A 12,235-nucleotide genomic window follows, 5' to 3' on the forward strand; every position below is an offset into this window, starting at 1 on the left:
CTCTAGTTCTGCTTTGTAAATAAGAAAATCTATACCAATTTTTTCAGATTCCACATATATGTGTTAATATATGATGTTTGTTTTTCTCTTTCTGACTTACTTCACTCTGTGTGACTCCTTCACACCATACACAAAAATTCACTCAAAATGGATTAAAGACCTAAATGGAAGGCCAGACACTATAAGACTCTTAGAGGAAGACATAGGCAGAACACTCTTTGACATACATTGCAGCAAAATCTTTTTGACCCGCCTCCTAGAGTAATGAGAATAAAAACAAAAATAAACAAATGAGACCTAATGATACGTAAAAGCTTTTGCACAGCAAAGGAAACCATAAACAAGATGAAAAGGCAACTCTCAGAATGGGAGACAATATTTGCCAACGAAACAACTGATAAAGGATTAACCTCCAAAATATATAAACAGCACATGCAGCTCAATATCAAAAAAACAAACAACACAATCAAAAAATGAGCAGAAGACCTAAATAGACATTTCTCCAAAGAAGACATACAGATGACCAACAAACACATGAAAGGATGCTCAACGTCACTAATCATTAGAGATACGGTCAATCATTTATTTTAAATGTAAGCTCATCTTTGGTGAAATTTACTTATGTGCAACTGCTGTGAATTCTGAGTTGCTGAAGCATTTCTACATACTTCCTGAGCCCAAGATCTACACCAGTTATTATGTTACTTCCTCTGTGTGAGTTTCCCAAACCACAGTATAGTACAAATTCACACCTCGCTCCTGTACATATTGAATAGGCTGGGGTTTTTAATTTCCCCTCTGTGCCTCCCAGCAGTCCCTGAAAATATCAAATTCCTTAGATAGTAGGTAGAATTTTCTAGTTCCAGTTTCACGGAAGGTGCCTTCCCTCAAGACTTCTGGGTTTAGTCAGGGCCCTCTGTGATTTATCCTGTCCCCTCTCCCACAATCCCCAGACTGTGTGTCCTGACTCAGCTTAGGTCCTAAAACCCCACTCCTCAAAGGCCTTTATCCAGATGCATAGCTATAGCCTTAGGTTTGCATTCAATATTCGCTTATGCATTGAAGAAATTTTTTTTTTCTTTCCTTCTTTTGAACTTGACTACATAGTTAAAATTAATTTCTTAGTCTCTTTTATTCAACATTTCTATTAGTTTGGAAGGGGTGCCAACTGTGTGATCTCTACCTTCCACAGTGCCTAGAAATAAATGAAAGAGATGAGATCTTCCCAGATCTGAAAGTGATAACACCCAATCTTAAGACAAAAATCTTAGTATATTTACCTGAAATCTAATTTTTAACCTAAAAAACAGAAAAAAATGAAGAGAAAAGAACAAAGTAATAAACATCTTATAAACTGAGGTAACCGATGACTTCTTGCTTAGGTTATTGTACAAGATGGAATATGAAATCATTTGTGAATCTCGGTTGGGAAAATTTATTTAGCTCTTACTATGTGCCAGGCCCTGTATTAATCCCACTAGGCTCAGAACATTTAAGCAACTTGATAAATATCATACATTCAATTAAATATTTGTGCTGAGATTCAATACCAGCTATAACTAAAGTGTACTTTTCCCATTTTAATGTTTATTTTCAAGCCTGGGAGTCCACAGACACATTCTGAGAATCCAAGCTATAAATGTCAACCACAGCAGTAATTCACAATAGAAAGTCATTTTTGTGGAGCACACTTTTCTTCAGTCGACGGTTCTATAACTAGGTCTGAGGAGCCTTATAGTAGTGAGACAGGAAGGGGCAGGGCACAACCTTTAAAAGAATGACAGCCATGGAAGACCCGACATTAAACTGGTTAGAACCAGCTAGGTCCAAGGTGACGGGTGAGTCGACTTCCACTAGACCTGAAGCCTCATTGTGTGCTCATTGTACTATATTAGCATATGCTAAACGACACACACACAGGTGCCACGACAGTTCCGAGGCTGACCATAAAAGGCCAAAGAGTGAGCGGTGGCTCAATTCCTGGAAATCCCTGCTCCTTCCCCCAAATAGTTGGAATAATCCTCCCACTCATCAGCCTATGAAATTACCCACCTTAGAAAAACTGACAACCTCATACCGTGGTGCCTCTACCTTCTGAGATGGCCCACACTCTGTCTATGGAGTGTACATCTCCCTGAATAAACCTTCTTTCACTTTACTATGACTCGCTTTTGAATTCTTTACTGCACAAGACCAAGAACCCACACTGGTGGCCCGTCCCAGGGACTCGCCTGAAACCTGGGACATGACCATCCTCTCTGGCCCCCATTTTCTTTCCTGCAACTGGAGGACAAAATGTCCTAGGGTACTCTGAGGGATGGGAGAGAAATATTTTCCCTGAAAATGAGCCTGTACTTCGTTCAAGTTTTAGAAACACACCCACTGCCTCTCATACTTGTTCCACGATGAGGTGAGTTTGACAAGACTTTACCAGCTTTTCTGTTTTGTTTTCCCTGAGATTTTTTTTTTTTTTCTTAAATCGCAATCTTGACGGTGCTGCAGTAGGTTGAAAATGGATTTTCTCACATCTCTTTTGGGGTAGGTAGGGAGATCAGTTTCCCCCATGGCTGGCTGGCTTGTTTACAAAAGCTCTCAGGGGGAAGGTCCCGCGTGGGAAGCCTCCACATGCAGGGCTGTGGGGACCGGGAGGGGGGGGCGCAGCCCAGAACCTTTTCCCCCTCAGCTACTTCCTCAAAGCTGAGGTTCTTGCCTCACACAAAGTTCAACCCTTGGGCGGCCCTGCCTTTCCCACTGCAATCCAGAATACAGATTTCCTGAGGCCCATAGACAAGTTTGTCAATGCTTAAGTATTTAATCTAATCTCGTATCTAAACTGATTTTTTTCCTTTCCGGTCTTTCCTTCTGTGTCTGGTTTCCTTTTCATGTCATTGTCATTATCGCTGTAGCCTGCCTCCCTGCCCTCCCTTTCTTGACCATAGAGATATTGATAAGATTGGGAGGAGATGTTTACAAGGAAATAACTCAGATAACTGAGGGCACGGACTTATTTATGTGGGAAAACTGAGACCAGAAGGAGTCCTGTCCTTTAAGACTCTCAAAACCCCTCTACTCTCCAGGGGGATTTAAGAAATTTTAAAAAGCCATTTTATGGTTGTAGCAATTGTTGTTGAGGATTTTTATGGATTTTCAGACAGAGATCAAATGTCCGTGATTTTTGCAATGCTTCTAAAATACATTTGCAGTTCTTTATTAGTTTTTTTTTTTTAAACATGAGCTTTTCTGATCTATGGAAGAAACAGGCTGTTTTGCGACATCTGGGATGCTGTTGTGTCACAATAAGTTTATGGGAATGGGCATCTCTGTGGACTGCAGCCAGGTACGATGGACACACAGCTTTGAAGACCTCCTAACTGACCATTTTAGTCTGTGGGTCGACCCAACCGCAGCTTCTCCAACCTTTTTGGAGAGAAGACAGAAAACATGGCCCTACACCCAGATCCCACTGGCTTATCCAAAAGACAATCAGAACAACTCTGCCACGTAAAACTTGCAGCTTATAAAATGTCCAAATACAGTTTCATTTAATGAACACAGATTATGTCATGTAGACTTTCCTCTGTCACGTCGACTCTCCTCCAAAAAGAGGACACTAAAACATCAAGAGACATTTGCCCTAGATCACTATCTAAATACGTAACAAAACTGAAACCAAAGTCAGGTCTTCTAAATCCAAATTCAACTTTTCACAGCAAAGAAAAAGAAAAATCCTGATTTTACTCTGACTAGAAATTCAGGCTGCTGAATCCAGTTGTACAGTATGTGCACTGCACAAAGGCCCCCCGCTGAGGAGAGGAATCTGGCTAAAATTGTGCCCTGTGCTCTCCTGTCCAAGCCTGGTGCCAACTGGCACAGAGGACTGCATCTACCAGAGGAAAGGGTGACTATTTCTTCTTAAAATGTGCCCTCTGCTCTCCCAGCTATGTGCCCAGAGGCTTCTTTTTCTTAAAGGGGTTGTATTTTTTCTCGTCAAGGGAGCTTCATAGACTAGAATAAACCCTGGTTAGAACTCTCTAGAGAGGTGTCATTTGAGTAGGAACTTTGAGGGTGGGTGTGGGGCAGACAGCACAAGCCATTTTCGGTCGGTGATGTAATCATCCTACAGACTGAACTAATGGAACACATTCAATGCATTTGTTTTCTTTTTCAGTATAGGGTTTTTTTTTTTTTTTTTAATCTCTTGAGGTTGAAGCTGCTTCTGGACAAATGCTCCCAGATAATGGCTGGCCCACCATCCCGTTGTGCCCTTCTCTGTTCTTTCCCAGTCTTACAAGCCTTCATGGAGCTGCTCGGCTGTTTGAATTTGCCCACTGGTTAGGAATACATAATCTGGATTTTTTGTTTTGTTTTGTTTTGTTTTGTTTTGTGGTACGCGGGCCTCTCGCTGTTGTGGCCTCTCCCATTGCGGAGCACAGGCTCTGGACACGCAGGCTCAGCGGCCATGGCTCACGGGCCCAGCTGCTCCGCGGCATGTGGGATCTTCCCAGACCAGGGTATGAACCCGTGTCCCCTGCATCGGCAGGCAGACTCTCAACCACTGCGCCACCAGGGAAGCCCCATAATCTGGATTTTCACTCCCTTCTGGGTAAGCCAAGGTCTGTATTTCCCTATGTACCAAGATCTAGCTTCCCAACAAATAAATCTATGTTAAAAATCTGACAGATAATAATCAAGTAAGATGTAATCATTCCCATAGCGGAATCATTTTGGATAGCGCCAATTTTGAAGTGCCAATTCTTTTTTATTTTAAATAAATTTATTTATTTATTTTTCACTGCGTTACATCTTCATTGCTGCGCACGGGCTTTCTCTAGTTGCAGCAAGCCGAGGCTACTCTTCGCTGCGGTGTGCGGGCTTCTCATTGCAGTGGCTACTCTTATTGTGGAGCACGGGCTCTAGGTACGCAGACTTCAGTAGTTGTGACACGCAGGCTCAGTAGTTGTGGCACACGAGCTTAGTTGCTCCGCAACGTGTGGGATCTTCCTGGACGAGGGCTCGAACCCGTGTCCCCTGCATTAGCAGGCAGATTCTTAACCACTGCGCCACCAGGGAAGCCCTGAAGTGCCAATTCTTAAAAGTTAAGAGTTAAGCTAAGAAAATGAATCTCTGATGCTGGCAATGTGGGCATTGTCCTATGTGGGTGTGGTAGGCAGCCCTCTATAATGGCTCGCAATGAACCCTGCCTTTGGTATTTTCACCATTGTGTAATCTTCTCCCCTTGAGTGTGGACTGGACCTAGAGATTTCCTTCTAATAAATAGAATGCAGCAGAACTGATGGGCTGTCACTTGTGAGTTAGCTTATAAAAACTGTGGCATTGTCTCTCAGCCTCAGCTTGTGTACTTGCCTTGATGGAAGGAACCACCTGGCAAGGAGATGAAGGTTGCCTCTGGCCAACTGTCAGTGAGGAACTCAACCCCTCAGTCCAACATCTTACAAGGAACTGAATCCAACCAACGCCTCATGAGTGAACTTGGAAACTGATCCTTCCCCTGTCAAGCCTTGAGATCAACTACAGACCCGTCCAAGACCTTGACCGCAGCCTCGTGAGGGATCATAAAGCAGAAGACTCAGCTAAGCCTGGATTCCTGTCCTAAGGAATTGTAGGATAATAAATACATATTGCTGCTAAGTTTCAGGGTAATTTGTTACACAGCAGTAGATAACTAATACAGCAGGTACGTAGGGAATATTTAGGTAAGTGGAGTTTTTTCTGACATCCTATTATTTAGGAAGACGCTACCTGGGGGTGGGGACAGGGGGCAAAGTCTTGGTTCAAATTAGGAAATTTGAGATAGGTATTCTGAGGCACATTAGATATTAGAATCTAAACTAAGGCATATTCTCAGTGATTTTATCAAGATTAGTTGAAATAAGACTGTTAGTTTAGAACTACATGTGAAAGTTCAGATTATTGTTCACGGAAGGAAGATAAAATTTTCAGAAAAAAGCAAAGCACTGATCGGGTGATCATGGAAAAATTACTTAACCTTTTAGAAACTCAATTGTCTTAGTTGCAAAATGGGGCAATCAGACTAGAAGATTTCTAAGGCCCCTCTGCGTTTAAATTCTATGGATGAAACATAGCTGCTTCTAGAGTCACCAAAAAAAAAAAAAGCTTTACACCAAAGATCTAATTTACTGTTCAACATTCCCCTGTGTACCATTTATTACCCTTGGGAATTCTGAGGCTCTCCTGGAATTGTGAGATGCAAATTTCAAAATCCATCAATTGAATAAATGAGATACTAGATGACCAAAACTAGACCACTCTCAAAATGTGGTTACTTCTAACAAGACTTAGGAAATAAATAAATGCACACAAGAGAAAATCCTTGTGCCCTTCGAGAGAGCCAAAATGCTTAGGCAGCACAAATGCTTAAGAAGCAGTACGTAAGAAGCATGAATCATAAAACAAAATATTGACAATACATATTTCTGATAAAGAACTGACAGGTAGAATATATGGAGAACTCTTAGAATTCAGTCATAAGAGTAACAACCCAATGAAAACACTAGTAAAAGATTTAAATACCTCTCAAAATGTAAAGATTAGTAAAAGACTTCAATACTTCTCAAGATGTGCTAATGGCAAACAAGCACATGGAAACATGAAAAGATGCTGAACTACATATAGTCATTGGGGAAATGTACATTATAACCAGATGAAAACTCACACACCGATAATGGAAGTGTAAGATTACACAGCCATTTTGGGAATGTCTTTGACAGATTTTCCAAAAGAAAAACGTCCATTCATCCTATGAACCAGCAATCCCACTTTATGTATTTAACCAGGAAGAAGAAACGTCTGCACAAAACTAGATTTCTAAGAGTCGAAAGCTAGAAACAACTCAAAAGTTCATCAATAAGGGAATGGATAAACAAAATGCAGTATGTTCACACAATAGGCTATTAATTAGCCATATAAAAGAGCAAAGTGTGGACATATGCAAAACATTAAGTGAATCTAAAATCTTTAAGTGAAGGAAGTCAAGAACAAAAATTACATGTTGCATGATTCCATTAATATGAAATACTGAAAATGCAAACTAATCTAATGTGACAAAAGCTAATCAGTGCTTGCCCAGGGCCAGAGTCAGCAAAAGGAATGGATAGCAAAGGGACAGGGGAAAATAAATATCTTGTATTTCGATTGTGGCATATGGATCTGTCAAAGCGCTTTGGATTATACATTTTAAATGGATGTCACTTATTGCTTGTAAATTATACTTCAATAAAGTTAGTTTTAGAAATGACCTAGAGGTACGACAAAAGGGAAACAATCATAAGCAGAAAATTCAGTGATTGAGTGGGGTTTCAAATGAAAGACCTTATTTAACAGGAAGTAAGATTGAAATGGATTTGGTTTTGAGCTTTGGAAAATGCTACTCAGCTTCCAGATGTAAGCCAGAGGTCTTTCTTTACCTGTCAAATGTCTTTATGTGTAATTGTATCCCACAGTCCTGTTCTCACACCTAAACAAATCGAGGTTATTTATTCTACCTTTGTTCACTGATTTACTTTCTACGTAACAGCCTACTCCTGAAGGACTTCAGACTGTTCCAGATCTGTAAATGATTGTAGTCTTGGGCTTACTATTTTCAATGTTGACAGTGAGAGACATAAAGTCACCAGGAAAGACAGGTGATTTTCCAAGTACTTATGCTTTATGGTGGAGACAAAGAAGATAAATGACCAACATATCATAAAGGGGAGACTAAGAGAAACAAGATATTAATGTCATGTCCCAGGGGAAGTCTTTTGAAACTTCTCCAGAGGATTGGACTGATAAGTATACAGCACTCACCATTGGCCAAGCAGAGCTGGGCTCTGGAAATCTGGAGATGGTCCAGACTTAGACCATGAGCTAAAAGAAGTCTTGTTTGTATCTTTATTACATGAAAAAACATCAGCTTGCCTCTCAGGAATTCACCTTATACCAAGCACCATAAGAACTGAACATTTTGAACAGACTCGGCCTTTAAACCTTAGCGTGGAGGGGGGTGGGGAGGCACTGTGAATATTTTAGTACCAGTTTCTGCTTCATCATTTCACTGCCCTTCTTCCTTCTAACATGTCTGGCTTCTTGGAAAATCTGACTGATTTAAAACCTAGTTCTATGTGAATGGTATTTAGACAGGAATAGCCAATTTCAAAATAACAGCTTTAGTACAAATAGAGCAATAGGGACAGGTAATATTTTATCACTGCTTCTAGTTCACACTCAGTTCATAAAACTACTTGCTCTGAGAGCCAGCGTCTTAAGTCATTCGGATTCAATAGTGCTACTCACTGGGAGATCTTGAAAGGGTAGGGTTGAATTAATTAGGCAATGGAAAACCTTACTGGGAATAATGGGGTTCTTATGTGCATTTGGATAGCTTTGATAGGCAGCCCTTAGCAGAGAACAGGAGCTCCAATGTAAGCTAAGAGGGCCTGGGAGGCCTGGCTATACAAAGCAAGCAGGGTTGTTGCTTTTCTAACCTGGGACTTTGTAACTTTTAATCAGTTAGTGGTTTAATGAGATCTGAGTATGTTTTTAGTGCTGAGTTAGATGTTGATGCAGATTACAAAAGAATTATATAATATGTTTCCTGCTATTAATGATCGTATGTCACTTGAATAATGTGCAAGAAACATAGTATAATCTAAAATATATTTTAAACCATAAATATAAATATAAGGGCCTTCATAGGTGCCTCGTGAGTGTTATGCATGAGTCTGTTGAAGTATTGTGAGAGCTGAGTGAAGGCTGCAATCATTTAGATCTTCCAATTGATCTGATTCTACTCGAGGTTTGGGGGCCACTAAGAGGTATTTATTTCACCCTCTCGCCTTTAGACAGAAAAAGGTCTCCCTAGACCTTTGGCGTATTTACCTCCAAGTCATAAGTGCTCCCTGGTTAGTTATAAAAAGTGTTAGTTATAAAAACTGATTGTTTTTCCAACTAAAAAAGGTAAAATATAGAATACTTGGCACACATAGATGTAGTGTGAGGCTGATCTCTTGGGAAAGAAAATATGTAATGAATAGTTTTTGTGTTTGATAGAAGTGTTCATGTCATTTGTAAATAATTTTGACCCATGATACTTACGGAATTTGAAATTTTCAGGACTTTCATGCTAATATTTTCTTCAATATTCTTGCCATTATGTTATCCCTTGGTTTTAACTCAGAAAATCTGGATTTTGAAATGTGAGAAGCATTTTTTTTCCTTAGGAAATGCCGGTGTCACTTGTAGACCTTTTAGCTGTCACTTGTAGACCTTTTAGATGAGTTTCTCTGTTGCCAAGGTGGGAGGTGGCCCATGGCAAGGACCTGAAAGTGGCCTCTAGAAGCTGAGAGTGGTACCAGGCTGACAGCTAGCAAGACAATGGGCACCTCAGTCCTACAACCACAATGAAATGAATTCTGCTAACAGCCAGTGAGCTTGGAAGCAGGTTCTTCCCCAGAGTTACAGGATAGGAATGCAGTCTAGCCAACACTCTGATCTCACTCAGTGAGGTCCTGAGCAGGGACCTCAGCCACACCATGCCCAGACCTCTGACTTATAGGACAGTGATCTGATAAAAGGGTCTTGTTTAAACCAGTAAGCTTGTGGTGATTTGTTATATGGCAATAGGAGACTAATACACATCCTGAGTTGGAGTCTCAGTCACACCACTTACTAGATGTGTGACCTTAAGTGAGCTACTTTCCTCTTCTGAATCATAGTTCCTGTTTCTGTAAAATGAGTGTGGTGCTACCTCAGTTCTCACAGGAATTTTGTGCAGACTCGGTGAGATAACCTATCCTTTCTTTGTATAGTAGTTGACGTGGTAAGCACTAAATTTTATTATGAAACAGCAAATTTGTCTGTGGTCCATAAGCAGATGAAGTCCATTTCTTCATTTGGAGAAAATATATTTATAAGTATATATCGTATTTTTATACTCAGTAGGTATATAAAGTTTCTATAATATAACTAAGTATGAAATCGTTGCCTTCCTGGATTGCCATTAGAACACTATTCAGTGAGTACTTTGAAGCAAAGGGTATCACTTAATATTAATGCCTATGTAAGGACTCTGAAATTATATAATTTGAGGTTATGGTTCAGCTGCCTTCAGAAATGGAGTTACAGTGACCAAGTGTCCCTTGTGGTATTTTATATACTCCAGGGCAGTTTTTGTTTTGTCTGTTGCTGTTTTGGGGGAATAGAGTTTTTTTAAGAGAAAGGAGGACTAAAAGTATATAGGGCAAAAGAGAGACTGTGGCAGACTAGAGCTTTGGGAACCATGGAAAGGGCTGGAACTCCTGAGACAATCATGCAGCAGGACCAATATGCTACCAGTATAATAGACTCTTGGGGCATCTGTTTTCTATGAAGATGTTTAGCGGTGTATAAGTTCCTCTAAACTGATGCACAATCTTGGATATTGACACACACCCCGGATGTATCCTAGTGTGGCTAGCACAATGGATCAGTAATTGTTCATATTCTCTGAATGTCATATTCTGTCATGGCACTCTTTGAGAATATTTTAATATCCCCACAATGACAAGCATAGTGCTTTGCTCATTGAACAGTTGTTGAATGGAATGGGCCATCAATAGCGTAAAGAAATCCTCATGAGTCTGTCCCACATGTTTTTCTTTTAAGTGACCCTCTAACTCAGGAGGTTTTACACTTTTATGCCATGGACCCCTTTGCCAGGCTGGTGAAAAACACAAGCTTCTCTTCAGAATAAGTTGCTAAATACCCCCAAATAAAATACCTAGGACTACAAAAAAAAAAAAAAAATCCCTGGAAATCCATCTCATTATTCAAGATCTTAAAAATAATATAAGTAAAAAGAAATATAGATGACCACTAAACTACAAAAAATCCCTACCATTATAATCACAGGGATTTTTAAAGTAGTTCTCTAATGATAGTTATACTTTCAAGACCCAAGAAACAAGCTAAAAAAGTATGTGCTTGGATGTAGAATTTTTCATAAAAGGACTATTTTAAAGTTGTACTAAAAACTGGCTGTGATATTTCAAATAACTGGAGACTATCCAGAGAGACTTTTAGATAATCTTTTAAGTCATAAAAAGATTTTTGAAGTAGAATTATGTTAAGAAATTACTCAGCTGATTGGCAAACAGGTAAAGTACTTCTATACTTACTTCTATCTCAAGAGGAAAAAAAGGAATATTTCAAAGTTTGTATATTTATTTTCATGGAAATCTGAAGTTTACACACTGTTGCTTAATTCCAAAATATACTGGTATGTAAAAATGCTTCTGATATTTTATCTTCCGAAAGCGGACACTCATGTAATGCTGAAGTCATTGGTAATTTCTTCAAAGGTAGAGATCATAAACACATTTAATTTGTACATTATAGAGACTGCCTTAATGGGAGTAAGTGGGATGGCTTATCAACAACCACTCCCCCTTCTGGTAACAGGACACCAAACACCATTCCCGAGTCTTCCAATCCAAACTCTTTCTTGTGCAATACTTGCCTTTGGTTAAAAAAAAGAAAAAGTTGCCCATCCCTTATCATATCATACCTACATCTATTCACTTATTAAATAATATTTTTCTTACCAACTCCAATAGAAAAACACCCATGGTTACAGCCATTTCTCTTGCCTATTTTCTCCATTAAATCAAGACAATTAGACAAAATTTACCTTCACGAGCAGAGACCTTATTGAGAAGGACAGATGTGAATAAGAGATAAACAGCAAAGTGGTATTTTGTCATAAAACTTATTCTATTTAGTCACCAGACAAGTGACAGTTTCAACAGTAGGAGAAAACACACATTTGTAGATGTAGAGTAACTTGTCACTTTGAATCAAAATAATATTGTTAGTTGTCTACTTTAATAAGAGCTCTATGCCTTAATAATACCCTTCTGTGAAGGGAGGGATCGTCTAAGCTTAATAGCCTGGTGAGAAGTCACCATTTAGGAAACCAAACTACTTATTTCACGGATTAACTGTCACCAGGTGTGTTTTCTTTACAAAGCCTTCCAGACAGGGAGCTGTGTGACCTATGCACAACACATGAATATCTTCTTTGGTTTTTGCTACATTGTTAGAGGCATTTGTAGGGGATCATTCTGGATGATTCAGAGCAGAATCACACAACGCCCCTCAGTTTTCGTCTCTAGAACTTTCTCATTTTCTGCAATGCGACGTTGAGCATTAAAACAGATTTGGCAGTATCAAATTGTTT

Source organism: Globicephala melas, chromosome 17 (genome assembly GCF_963455315.2).
Source record: "Globicephala melas chromosome 17, mGloMel1.2, whole genome shotgun sequence".
Taxonomy (NCBI): domain Eukaryota; kingdom Metazoa; phylum Chordata; class Mammalia; order Artiodactyla; family Delphinidae; genus Globicephala; species Globicephala melas.